Genomic DNA, 13,271 nt, shown 5'->3' with positions numbered 1-13,271 from the left:
AGTATTTAAAACAAAATGAATCAATAAGAAATTATGTAAAAACAGATAATAGTGATGTTTTCATTTTATTCATAAACTGGGTTCTCAGACCCTAACATTTTAAAGCTATATGCAGTTTGTATTTCACAACCAACAGCAACACAGGAATCTGTAATGTCCCCATTGAGTACTGACTGTATTTCTGATGACATAAGGTCTCTCTTAGAACATTTCCACGTCACTTTTTTGCTGGAGAATCCACTAGAAGAAAAAAAAAGTTTTTATTGCTTGGGCATTTTTTAGAAAAAATCCAAAAACACTAAAATGTTCACTTCAGAGGTGTATGTGTGTTCTAACACAGTAAGGAAGAAAGGAACAGGGAAAGCAGTATTTCCTACTTCTGACCTGTCCTGTAACAGACCACCTGCGATCATATTCAGGTATTTCTTGTTCCTCAAATCAGAGCGTGTCAGAGCGCGGTTATGCCACAGGCTGCTGGCAGATAGCAGTCAGGAGTGCCCGAGGCAGGGCTCCTTCCTCCCCGCAGCTTTGCACGAAGCTGTTAGCAGAACTGACCACACGAGGCCTCCCTTGTCTACGAATAGGAGGCAAAGCAACTTCTCCCTGACAGAGATGCTGAGGAAGAGATGCAGCTGATTCCATTCACTTCTGAATTAACACCTGTTTACGCACGTATGTTCTCTCCCAAGCCCTCTGCCTTCTGATATGTGAAGAAAAGCAAGCAGAAGTGCCAGATTTTGAAAAAGCTCAAGTATCCTGAAAAAAAAAAAAAAAAAAAAAAAAAAAAAAACCTTAGTCCAAATGTATTTGTATAGACCTCCAAATTTGTACAGAATTGAAAGGTACTTTTTAATGAGTAAATATGATAAATACGAAAGGAGCACAATGGACAACAACCCCAAACTGCAAGTCCTTCTTGGTGCTCTGCCATTGAAAGCAGGCTGTTAACATCATCTGACAAACAGGTTTTCTTTCCATACTGATAACTGTGCTCTCTTTTATTATATGTCCTCTCCTGGGACTTTTTTAGTATTTTGTATACGTATATGCATATATATATAAAATATGTATATGTAGTATTTATATGTACACATACACCTCTGTAATGTTTTTTGTGCCCATATTTGTACATGGTGAAAATAACATTTACAGATATTACCAATAGATAAACAGTATCAAAATCAACTTACTACATAATAAGCAGATGTATAAATTAGGTCAAGATTTCTTCCGTACTTCAGCACTCCCTCATATTGTCAGGAAATGACTAGGCCAGATGTGCCTTTGTAGTGACTGCTACAAGTAAAAAATGATCAGTTCTTTCTATATGTTCAAAATTAAGTTTGATTAGTCTGCAGGAAAAAAAATCTCTTGCTTTTTCTCTATGCAGAGCCATTATGTGTGAAAAGCAACTGAAATCTGCATATCCATTGTTAGCAAAATCACGGATTCAGTTTCAGGTGCAGAACTGGCAAGGCAGACAATGGTGCAGGAGTTAATATCGGTTTGGAGAATAAGACAGATTCTATTCTGGACCTTCTGTCATCAGTATTTATTGGCTAAAGCCCAGTTGCAGACTCTGCATTACTGGTGATGACGTGAGTCAGAAAGAGCATAGCACTGAATTCAGATACACAGGTGAGATTTAATATTGACACGAGAACTGTTGTTAAAAATTTAATATGACTGATGACTGACTTTTATGTGACTTCTAATATGACTGATGAATTAGACATGCAACTATTTAGAAACAGCGAGAACACAGAGCAAAGATAAATCTTGACAGCCACAGTTCAAATGTCCATGCCCTAACATAAGTGTGTGTAAAAGGGATGAGATGTGTGTGTAGGAACGATTCTTGATAGTTGATGTGTATTCTTAACAAGCATTACTGAGTTGCAATTTCACATCCAACAAATCCAGCAATCAACAGAATTTATTTACTCATTTTCAAAGTTACTTGCCACACCATACGAGGTTTTCTTCAGGGATTTCACAACATTCTGATGAATTTTTCCCTAAATACTACAGTCCATCATGTTCAGTGCAGGAGTTTCAGAAAACCACACTTCAGAAATACTGCTTAATAATTATTTTTTTAATAAAATTATTCTTAGTAGTTGTACAAGAAGCCTACTACAAAATAATTAGTAGTAGTGATGGCATACATTTCTAGTTCTTGAGACATAATAAAAGTTGCTATTGTTCTGTTACTATATTAAATTCAACAGTCTTAACAGTTTGAATAAATTTTTTTCCTGAAATTTCAGTTTTTTAATTCAAGCACAGAAATACATTTATTATGTTTATATGAAGGAAAAAACGACAGGTTTTTTTTTAGGAATAACACTTGAAATCTTGCTATTACCATTGCAGCTGTATCCAATCTTTAATTTCTCAAGCTTTTGTACTCACCATACCTTCAAATTATAAAATCTAACATATCAGTCACATTCAAATAATAAACGTGTTTATGCATACTTGTCTGTTCTTGTTGTGTCTCTCTGTGCATGTAATATGTTGGCCAAGGAACTTGATTGTTATTGAGCTATTAGGAACAGTTCTGCAAATCAATCTCTCTGAATGAAGCACTGAATCACTGAATGGCCAGGAGTGGAAAGGACCTTAAAGATCATCTAATTCCAATCCTCCTGCCACGGGCAGGGTAGCTTCATATTCTCAGCTTTCCTTGCATCAACTTAAATGTGATTACTTGCATTAGTAAAAGCTCTATTTGAAAGTTCTCCTGTGCACTCTTCCTTTGTAGCATCCAGGTGATGATTTGTATTCTGCTGTTAATCTAGCAGTGATGACAGTTTGTTGAGCAAAGACTGCCATCATGATGGAACAGCACTACCAAGCACACTAAGTTTTGGCTGCCTGAAAATAAAATAAAATAAAATAAATCACATACTAACACAGCACAAACTATTAATGAAAAAATTAATATCTTAGAGCTATTGCCTGCAGCCAAAACCAGAACATTCAGTTTTGAACTAGTAAAATAGATTATCTAGATGCTGAAACAAGGATTTATATTTATTTCAGTGGGTCTTAAGCCAGTTCAAATTCTAATGCAATCACACTGTAACTAGGACAACAATCAAACATGGCCTTGAAGAAATTTGAGGGAACAAGCTCCAAGTTTCAGAATCTTCAAAAATCTCTACAAACACTTAGTTACATGTTTTATTGAAAATATGGTAAAAACTGTCAATTTACGTTATAGAATGAGCTTAAGCAAAACAATTGATCTTTTTCAACCAACTCTTTACAAAAATATTTTTAAAGTACTTGAAAGGGTTATCTTGAACGTCCAAACATTAGGTTGAGAAATAGAAAAACAGCTGCCAATAAGGAAGAGCCATTCCTCATAACATCATTAATCATTAAAATAACGCAAAAACACCATTAAATATTTCCTTTAAATAAGGAAATTCTTATTTCTTCAGCCTTAATTCTTGCTGTTCCTTCATTACCTTTGAGCAAGCCTGGACTGAAAAATGTACAGTAACAGGCAAAATATTTCTGTTGGCAGCCTTGAAACTGCACTTTAGGAGATTTCAGACATCCCTGATAGATGAAAAAGTTCTTTTAAAAGCCTAGGACACCCTCTGCTCTGAGGCACAGTACACCAAAGCAGGAACAAGGACAGACAGAGGCTGTTCTGCACTAAGCCAGAGCCTCCCTGCGTCACCCACCCAGCAGGAAAACCACAGGGGCTGGCAGGGCAAGGCCGTTCAGAATTTCTCCTCTAGGGACAGGAGCCATAAACACGGACAGAATATTTTGCCTTCCAGAGCAACACTTCAATTTTTTATTCCAAAATCCCATAAATTATGCCCAGCGTTGCAGTGTCTTTTCACAATTGTAGTACAACAGAGACAACTGGGAAACTGTAATAGTCAGCTTTGATATTATATACTTACTATATGTTCTTCATTTTGAAAAGCTGAATATTATGTTTCACTTCTTACTACATCTGTATCAACCAATCAGAATTTGAATTTTTATTCCTGATATTTCCCAGTGGAGGGCCCTGTGCATGCATGACTTACAGTAGTACCAACCCTCATTTCTATGCCTGACAAAGGAAGACTCACAGTTCCTGTTACACAATCTCCATTCTCTTCAGTCGGAGAGCAGAATCCTATTTCGTCAGGCCTTTAGATTAGATTTCTTTTCCGCTTTTTTCTTCAACTTAACAAAACTGCTATTCCATATTTGATTGATAATTTTTGAGGTTTTCAGCCCCTTTACAAAGTGCTGATGAAAAAGCACAAAAGAAGTGGATTATTAGCTGATACCATTTAGTAAACCCTTAATTTGAGTCTTGATCCAAAGAGATTCCACTGTAAGTAAAATTATCCTTTTAGTCTGTGGATGAGTCTTATTCCTTAAACATTTACGAGGACAGTAATCAAGTGTATTTTAGGTGTACTGAATAGCAAGAAATGGGCAAGAAATGCCTTTGTGGACAAAGGCATTTTGTGGCACCCAGGTATTTCCAGTGACTTATGTCCACTGTGAGTAATAATTATTTAAGAAATTAGTATTCTTTGACTTGTTTGTTAAAAACTATCTAAGCCACTTCAAGTTGTTGATGCCTGAAGGAAAAGAAAAGAACATAAACTGTGGCTGGACAAATTCATTATCAGAAAGCACACCCACAATATTCACCTACCTCCTCTTGTAAGCAAGACCCTCATTTGTGAAAGTATAAATAGGACGAGATACACTTATGGGCAGCAATAGATCTGGGCACTGAATTGCTGCCTGTGTTCTTTTGGCACTGACTGAAATACATTGGCATGATTTTCTCTTAACTGCATAACGTCACTCGTGAATAGAGAACAAATACTGGAGCCACTGCTCTGAAAACACACTTCCTTCGTTGTATTGATCTCAATGAGATTTTCATAAGAAAAACAGATGTAGTGTATTACTGGCAGCTGACAGAATGTTTTAAAATGTAATCCGACAAAAAAAATATATATATATAAATACTAGGCTATATAGAGAAAGGGGTGAATTTAAATCCTGTGTGTGTAACTGATACAAATAAAAGCATGAAGTTGTCTCCGTGCCCTATGCAAGTGCAGAGAAGCAAGTGCAGCAGGTGATGGTATGTGTCTGAAATAACAAACCCTTTCCACTAACACCCCAGCTAATATACAGGGTGGGCAGGCAAAGCCCAAACTGAGAAGCTGAAACTAGCTTTTCAAATTTTAGAGCGATGCATACGTCTGGGGGAGGGGGGAATGTTCCATACCTCAAATTTAATTCTTACCATGTCTATTTTACAGTCCTCATAGTAAAATACAACCATAAAAAGATATAGTATTTGTATTAATAGAAGAGTCAATAGGAACAGAGTTTATAGACAGGGAAATAAGAATGTCCTTTTGGTCCTGACAAGATAATCTATGTTTTGAAGATGATTAGACTTTAATAATTAAAAAATGCCCTTCAACATTTTAAATAGGCTGCTGTCAAACACCTTGAAAGCTCTAATACTTTAATATATTAAGCACAAAGTGAGAAATTACTGAATTAAACAGGAATGTGGAAAAAAAAAATTATTCTCAGCCCCTCAGATTTCACTTCAGAGTACATTTTAATTCCAATTTTGACATTTTATATGACCTAAGACAAAGAGCTATTTTTCAATCCACCTTTCCTCCTTTACAAAAGTGTTTCAGTGCTTATAAGTCACTTGAAAACACAATCAAGTTAACATGTAACAAGAAGAGGCTCATATCTTGGAACAGTGTTTCATACTCTGATTAAATCTGTAATCCCCTTAAGTCATGTTTTGTTTGAACTCTGGCTCTTGATACCGTTTCCTCCCATTTTTTTTTTTTTATTATTTTTTGATATCTCATTGCTGGAAGAAGATCCCTCCTAACTTCAGCTTCATTTGTAATGTTTCATTGAAGGCCTTGAAAATCTGGTAACCAGCAGACTTGTTGGGTACTACAAATGTGATCTGGGTCTATCTCAGGTGAAGAACAGCATGACCATATTTATTACTGATGCTATTCTTGGGTACCTATGACGTTCTCCCATCTGGCTGAGCAATGTTCACCCGTTCATCTTTCAACACTCACTCCAAGCATGACAGGATGAAATAAAACAAAATTTACTGGTAGCAAGCTTACTTGCATATAGAAGACATATGTTAACAACTTCATTATACACACACACATGCTTGTTTCAATAATGGTGTTAAATATTTTGTGGTCTAAGTAGATTAGACCTTGAGGTTACATTAAAAAATAAACAAAACAAACAAATAAACAAAAATAAAGAAAATACTATATGAGATAATTCAGATTAATTTAGAGGCAGAAGCCCATGTGTCACCACAAATTAAAACTTAACTTAGTTGGTAGGAACTACAGATTACTGTCATATGATATAAGGCTACTCAACTGTACCCGAGATCCACTGAGTGATTTTACCAAGGTCTGCTGGGGAGGCATCATACAATACCTCCAGCTGTGCTCAGTCTCTCAAAATGTGGACAGTAGATGTATCTCCAAAGAAGTGAAAAGAGAGAAAAAAAATACATTCCTGAAAGTATGTAGGATTGTCTCTTCCAATTTGAGACAAGCAGATTTTAGACACACAAATGTAAATACCACTGTAGCCAGTAGAAGGAGAGAAGCACTTCCCATGACTAATTAAACCCAGCCAAGCTTAAGATCTACAGTTTGCAATAGGCTGGAGGGGGGGGGGAGGGGGGGGGGGAAGAAAAAGAAAACCCAACATGCAGAACTTTAGATTGAAGTCACATACACATTTTTCACATTTGAATGTTATTATTTTGCCAGTGATAAAATATTTAATCAAACTTAACAATCTAGAAATATGCCAGGAAGGATCACAATATTTCTTCTTCTCTTAAACCTATCCAAATCTATTTTCAGTACCAAAACTGGAGGATCGCAAATTTATGTAGTGCTTAATTCATTCACTTTACAGAGACTGAAATTTTGTGTAGGAAATATCTGATGTCAAGTATTTTGAAGAATAGCTAACATTTTCAAAAATGTTTCCTTCGGATCAATTTTCTATATATTCTGACCAACCAGCTGTTTAAAATGAGTTCTTGTTAAAAGCTGCATTGCTTAATTAAAAAAAAAAAAAAAAAAAAAAAAAAGCAGTCTCAAATGAAAACAAATGAAAAATCATATCCCTGCATATATGAAAACAAAACTGCAGCTTCTAACCCCAGCATGCTTTACCTCAGAACCCTTCTCTTCCAGCTCAATTACATTTTTAGTTGTCATGGCAGACCCTCATATAAGCAAAATCACAATATTGTTAAATGTGGATGAATTAACAAAAGCCTTGCCGTGTTGCATAATATGAAGCAAGTGAATTTCAAATTGATTTTAGTTCTTGAATCAATGATACTTTGGCCTCTTTGTCATATTTTTTCTCTTACACCTAAATCAGTGACCAAAAAATTGTACTCACCTAAATTTCAAATAATGGCTTCTTTTTCATTAGCATCTTACTGCAGCAAGAGCATAAACTTTTACACAAAAGGACTTTATTATCTGTGATTACTTCAGGATGATGCTTTGATAAAGAACATAAGGAAACCTGTTTTAGATTCCACACCTAACATGAGATGTTTTCTGCTAAAAAAAAAAAAAAAAAAAAAAAAAAAAAAAAAAAAGAAATGTAATTCAAAATTAAGGTTAAAAATCCTCCCAAACATACTGTTCATCTTTAGAGAAAGAATAACACAAGTGCAATGTGCCCAATTAATATTTGCCAGAAGCAGATATACATAACCTATTCATAAGGAGAGCTGCAAACATGATTTCAAGTAACTTCATACTGTACTGCACTAAAATATAGAGAGAACTGTCCAATATTCCATTTTGATGGTTATGTCTTCCAAAGAGTAGAATTTAATCTTTAGAGCAAAATTTCACAAGATAAATAGAAAACCATTTTGCAGCAATGCAATATTATATTAAATGTATTTGCTAAGAATTATGGTTTTTAAGACAAAAAATGGGCTACTAGTGTAGCCCATGGAGCTCCATGTACACATGGAGAAGAGGTGTCTTTGTTACACAAAGACAGCACGATATTACATTATAGTTATTGGAACGTGAAAAAGCCAACAGAATGAAAACAAACTAAGAATAAACAAAATTTCATCCCACTTGGGAGTTTTGATCCATTTGTTAGGCTGATTACAATACTGTGGCCACTGCAGTATTTTTGTCCATGTAAAATAAAACATCAAAACATATTTAAGTGTCCAACTTGCACGGTAACTGTTGTGAGAACAATGATTTTTCCCCCAGAAAAAAAATGTTCACCAATAGTAAAAATAAATACGTAACTAAGAAGCATTTATAAACCTGGGCATAGCATGCTTCTCTTTGTCTTCCACTGTTTTATCAAAAATTTGCAGAGTAAGCTATATTATCCTCACCAACATTTAATCAGATTGAGGGAGTGGCTTTCTATTAGAAGTACCTGCATCATAGCTGCCTCGCCCTGTGGAACCCTAGGAATACTAAAATCCAATTCTTTTATTGAGGACTTTGTTAATAGAAACAAATCTTAAAATAGACTGTACAGTGCACAGAAATATCCATATGATATTAAATATGAAAGAGCAAAAAGCTCAGCTTTTGCCTTGTTTGCAGCACTGATAATGTTTTCTCCATCATCTCAAAAAAACTCCAAGGTTTTTACCTATAATTCATTTCTAGAATAGCAGTGATTTTCAGTCACTTTCATAGATGAATTCACTCAAAGGAAAAAGTATTTTATGTTAAATTAATCAACTACCAAATGCAACAGAAGCACTAACCCAAGTTCATTGGTAAAAGCAACAGCTGTTTTGTTCTGCTCTAGCCTGGTGTAATCCAGACTTCAAGGCCAGAGCCATAAACATATATTTTAACAATGCTTTAAAATTAACTTCACATTTAAAAATTAGAAATATGATAGCTGTTGCTATTTTAACATCAACTCACTACTTTTAAGGAAAGAAAAAAGCAAGACATTTTAATTTTTCTAAGAAGAAATGGCAGAGAAATTCATAGGACACATCCCACGCTAAGACAGTTAAGAATGAATGCAGGCAGCCACACAGTCTCTAACCACACTATGAGACAGAAACAAGGCAGACCATAAGAACCTCTGAGGTCTAGGGAGCAGATGGAGAACAGCAATCCCCAATTAAAGTGGGGACAGATGCTTTCTTGAGATGCCTTGGCCACTGTGCACATCATCAGGAGAGTGTTGGTTTCCTTAACCACAGAGACATGTTGCAGGAATAGAAACTACAGAGGAGGTACTGTCTACTTAATGAAGAACTTCTGGTTTTTTTTTGTTTTTTTTTTTTAAAACCAAAACCTCTGTGAATATCTGTAATCACTAGTTATGAAATCGCTGATTGATGAATGGGGATTTTGAAGAATGAATAGGTGGACTAGATGAATAGGTGGCCTAGATACTTGGGAAGACAGCAGAGGCTCTCAATAGAGGTATTTAGGACCATCATGGCATGGTGAGTATTGAGTGGGGCTGCTGAACTTCTTTTTTCCACTGCGCTAAAGCTATGTATCTGAAAATGATCTCACTCATTAGCTAACTTAAATTATCTGAAGATTTGTGATCTTGAAGATCCTACCTTCCTACAGTTTAAAACAAAACGCATCCAGGGAAATGGGTGTTTTGCACATCTCTAGGATGAAATAAACATCTCTAAGAACAGGAAACAATCCCAATTTTTATCTGACCCGAGAGCTAACACAAATGCTCCAAACTAGGAAAAGCTGCTGTCAGGCCTTGGAATATCTACGGGACTTGAGAGCTTTGGGTGCTGCTGTCCATACTCCAAAACACAGAATGGGGAAAATGGGATTTCAACAACTGAGGACCCACTAGAAAGGTACAACTACAGTAAAACTACAGCACAACTACAGTACAATGTTCTGGGGAAAACTTTTTTACCCACTAGATGAGTACATCAAATCTGGCCTATCTTTTCCTTTTAATCAGTGTGGTAAACCAACTGAGAAAGCAGCACTAGCAGCAACTTGGCTGAACGATCATAGAACAAATAATATTTGTAACTCCTAGGGAAAAAAAAAAAAAAAGAGAATAGAATTAAAAACAAAAGCTGGTTGTTCTTCTGTATTCTTTCAGATGCGTTAGGCAATTGTTTGTATAGATGATCTGCAAACAGTATAATAAAATGATTCAGCTTTAAGAATGAAATAAAAATAAATCTTTTTGCTGGATTATTTTTAAGCTGGATTGGTTCCCTGATCCACATCATAGCTTACTGAAGAAACAGTTGTGCTGGCATGCGCAAGCTGGAGGGCTTGGGGGCATGAAAATATACCAAGCCAGCGTCAGCCAGGACCGTTGTGTTAAAACCACAAACTTAGATTTCCTCTCTACTGGATTTTATTTGATTATAAATTCCAGAAACAGCGATCTGTGTTCATAAAGAAATAATATGAAAGTTGTAAATACACACAGTTCATCCCAATGTGAAGGGAAAAACAGTATCACAAGACAAACTTGACTAAATCGAGAGCTCTTCGATGATCCTGAAACACTAGAAGGAAGTATACGCAAGTAGAAAGTAGGTCAAATTACTAAAGGAAGAATATTAGAGAATAGTGCAAGTACGCAGGGACAAAATCAGAAAGGCCAACTTGCAGAACGAGGTAAGGCTGATAAGGGGCAGACGGAAGCCAGTCAGGGAAGAGGAGGAGGAGGAGGAGGAGAAGGCTGAGGGACAAAGCTGCCCTGTGGGGAGGAAAGCTTTCTGATGTGATACAGAGATAAACTGAAGTGCTAAAAGTGTTTTCAATTCAGCCTCCACTATAAGGGATGTTATCTATTTCAACCTAGGCAAAGCTCCTCACATTCATTAAAGACGATCTGAGTAAAACTGCGGCAGGAGAGTACATGTTGTTTACAGTCACTAAGTGATAGTTATTAATTACTGAGGCCTGAGGGATGTATCAAATACTAAATCTGAACCAAATTCTCTAACATCCAATACTTTAATAACTTTTATTATTAAAAATACATAACTGGAGAAAGTCCAGAGAACAGTAACAGTGACATTCTAGGAGGGAAGAAACAAAAGCTACAAACTACTTGGTATGAAGAAAATTACTCAAGCAAGATGTGACGAGCAGCCTTCAAACATTCATGAATTTGCTGCAAAGAGCAAAGCAATTAACTGTTTTTATTATCCCTGAGAAAGCAATAGACAGAAATCCAGTAGTTGCAGGATTAAGATTGCCATTTAGAAAACACTTGCTAGTGACAAAACTGATTTTGTAGATCTTTTCCTGCTGCCTCATTTTCTGGGTGGTATCTTAGGGTATAACACTTTTCATCAAATCAAGAATTATAAATCAAACAGATCTGAAGGATTGGGTGTTTTTTTAAAATTTTTTTTTAAGTGTAGAGTAACTATAGTGATGCATTCTTATTTTTGTTCTGTAGACATTAAAAACAAACAGACAGATCGAGTTGACAAGAGCCAGAAACAATATTTCATTGTTTTTCTGTAATTTCACAGGTATTGATAATACTTGCATACCATATTTATAAAATGACCTAATATCTTCACACATTAAAATATGTATATATATCATTGCAATATTGCAATACACTGTACGTTATTTGTATGGAGTGCTCTATTACTGTTAAAACCACTTGAGAAACAAAGATGATTAATATAAATGCTGCATTTAAAACTTTCTTAAAAATAAACCTCATTTTTATTTCAAATCTACTTCAGTTCCTGTTCAGAGCAATGCTGAAAGCAAGTCTGTGTACAAAACATAGCCATCTTGTCTTCAAGATATAAAAGGATTGATATCTTTGTTTTATAAGCTTCATAGTTAATTTTGCAAACTAAATAATAACTTCATATTCAGTGAGTAAGCATAACATCTATGGAATTAAATACTCTATTTTACTGGCTAGGTTGCAGCTGCAAGCTAGAACCGAGGCTTATTAATGCAGCTGGGGGAGTAGTTTTGTAATGCAATATTTCTCAAATAGGACAGCAATTTCTCACTTCTTTTTGGATAAAAAAATCCTGTAGCATTATCACGCCACTATTCACAGTAATGTATTCAATTTCACAGTTGACTGCAAAAAAAAGCGGTATGTTTCAATTAATAATTTATGTTAAAGTTATACAGAACTATATTTATAATTGTTCATTTAGTCTCCAAGCACACACACACACAAATCAGCACAAACGTTGTGGTTGTTCATATGGATGCCTTTCGAATTCCTACCTTGCAGCTTCTCTACTACCTCTGCTTCTTTCTGCCTCCCGCAGCTGTCCTGTTGTGGACTCACCCCATATAACACGTATAGCTCATCAGTTCAGCATCCTGCCTCTGTTCTGCAAAGTACTTAAGAATATTCTTCAAAGCTTTGCTTTATTTGAGAGCAGATATCTTACAGATGTTTAATTTAAAGCTCATGTGCAGTACCACTGAAGCAAATGGGATTACTAAAGTACTTAAAGTAATTCCCCGCTGAATCAGGCTTTTAAAAGTAAGAATAAATGTGCCTAATTTTTATTCATGCATCAGATAGCTATCAGACTAATAGTTTAAACTCAGCAGTTTTGTATCTAGTTAATATTAAATTGCTAAAGTTTAATATCTTCACCTGTTGCATCTACATCCCTGCATTGAGGACATTTCTAAATACAAGTCTGCAGCACAGGTTTTGCATACATGCAGAGTCCTTAGGTGCTGGTGTTCTGCATACAGAAATGTCATCACACTTAATGCTGTGAGTACTTAGCAATGGAACTACACAAGGTTAACTTTCTCTATATACCACAATATACTTCCATACTTCAGAAAAAAAAAAAAAAAAAAACACCCCTATAACCTCAGAAATGAGACACTAGTGGCTTCTTCTCACATCGTCAAGATGTCTGAATGACTCTAAAAGTTCAGTGCAAAGCACTTCTGTCCTCAAAGCTCTCAAAATCTATCCCCTGCTGAAAATATGGTAAGAGAAGGCTGGTAGTAACAAATACATCTTGTCACCAAGCATCAACTCCAAGAGAATCTCATTAAAATTAATACACCTGGAAATATAAACTACTATTCATTTAGCATCATTTGTAAGTCACCTAAAGACCCACCAATATATTTGTGCTAACAGAAAAACATATGTAATTCCCTCCTAAAATTTCTATTGGTCACCTCTGCCCATCAAGTCTCATT

The 13,271-nt window shown here is 35.5% G+C and overlaps 1 long non-coding RNA gene across 1 annotated transcript; it reads right to left on the bottom strand.

Moving 5' to 3' along the window:
* Positions 1-2,127: 2,127 nt before the first annotated feature.
* Positions 2,128-12,876, bottom strand: LOC149918641 (uncharacterized). Its single transcript, XR_016465616.1, has 4 exons — positions 12,321-12,876; positions 7,486-7,652; positions 4,104-4,266; positions 2,128-2,880 (listed from the first exon to the last, which is right to left on the bottom strand). It is a non-coding gene; the product is annotated as an uncharacterized LOC149918641 (long non-coding RNA).
* Between the last annotated feature and the right edge of the window lie 395 nt (positions 12,877-13,271).

Source organism: Phasianus colchicus, chromosome 3, assembly GCF_987193195.1.
Source record: "Phasianus colchicus chromosome 3, bPhaCol1.hap1.1, whole genome shotgun sequence".
NCBI classification, from domain to species: domain Eukaryota; kingdom Metazoa; phylum Chordata; class Aves; order Galliformes; family Phasianidae; genus Phasianus; species Phasianus colchicus.
The sequence above is the reverse complement of the archived record's forward strand: the minus strand, read 5'-3'. Positions and strand labels throughout refer to the sequence as shown.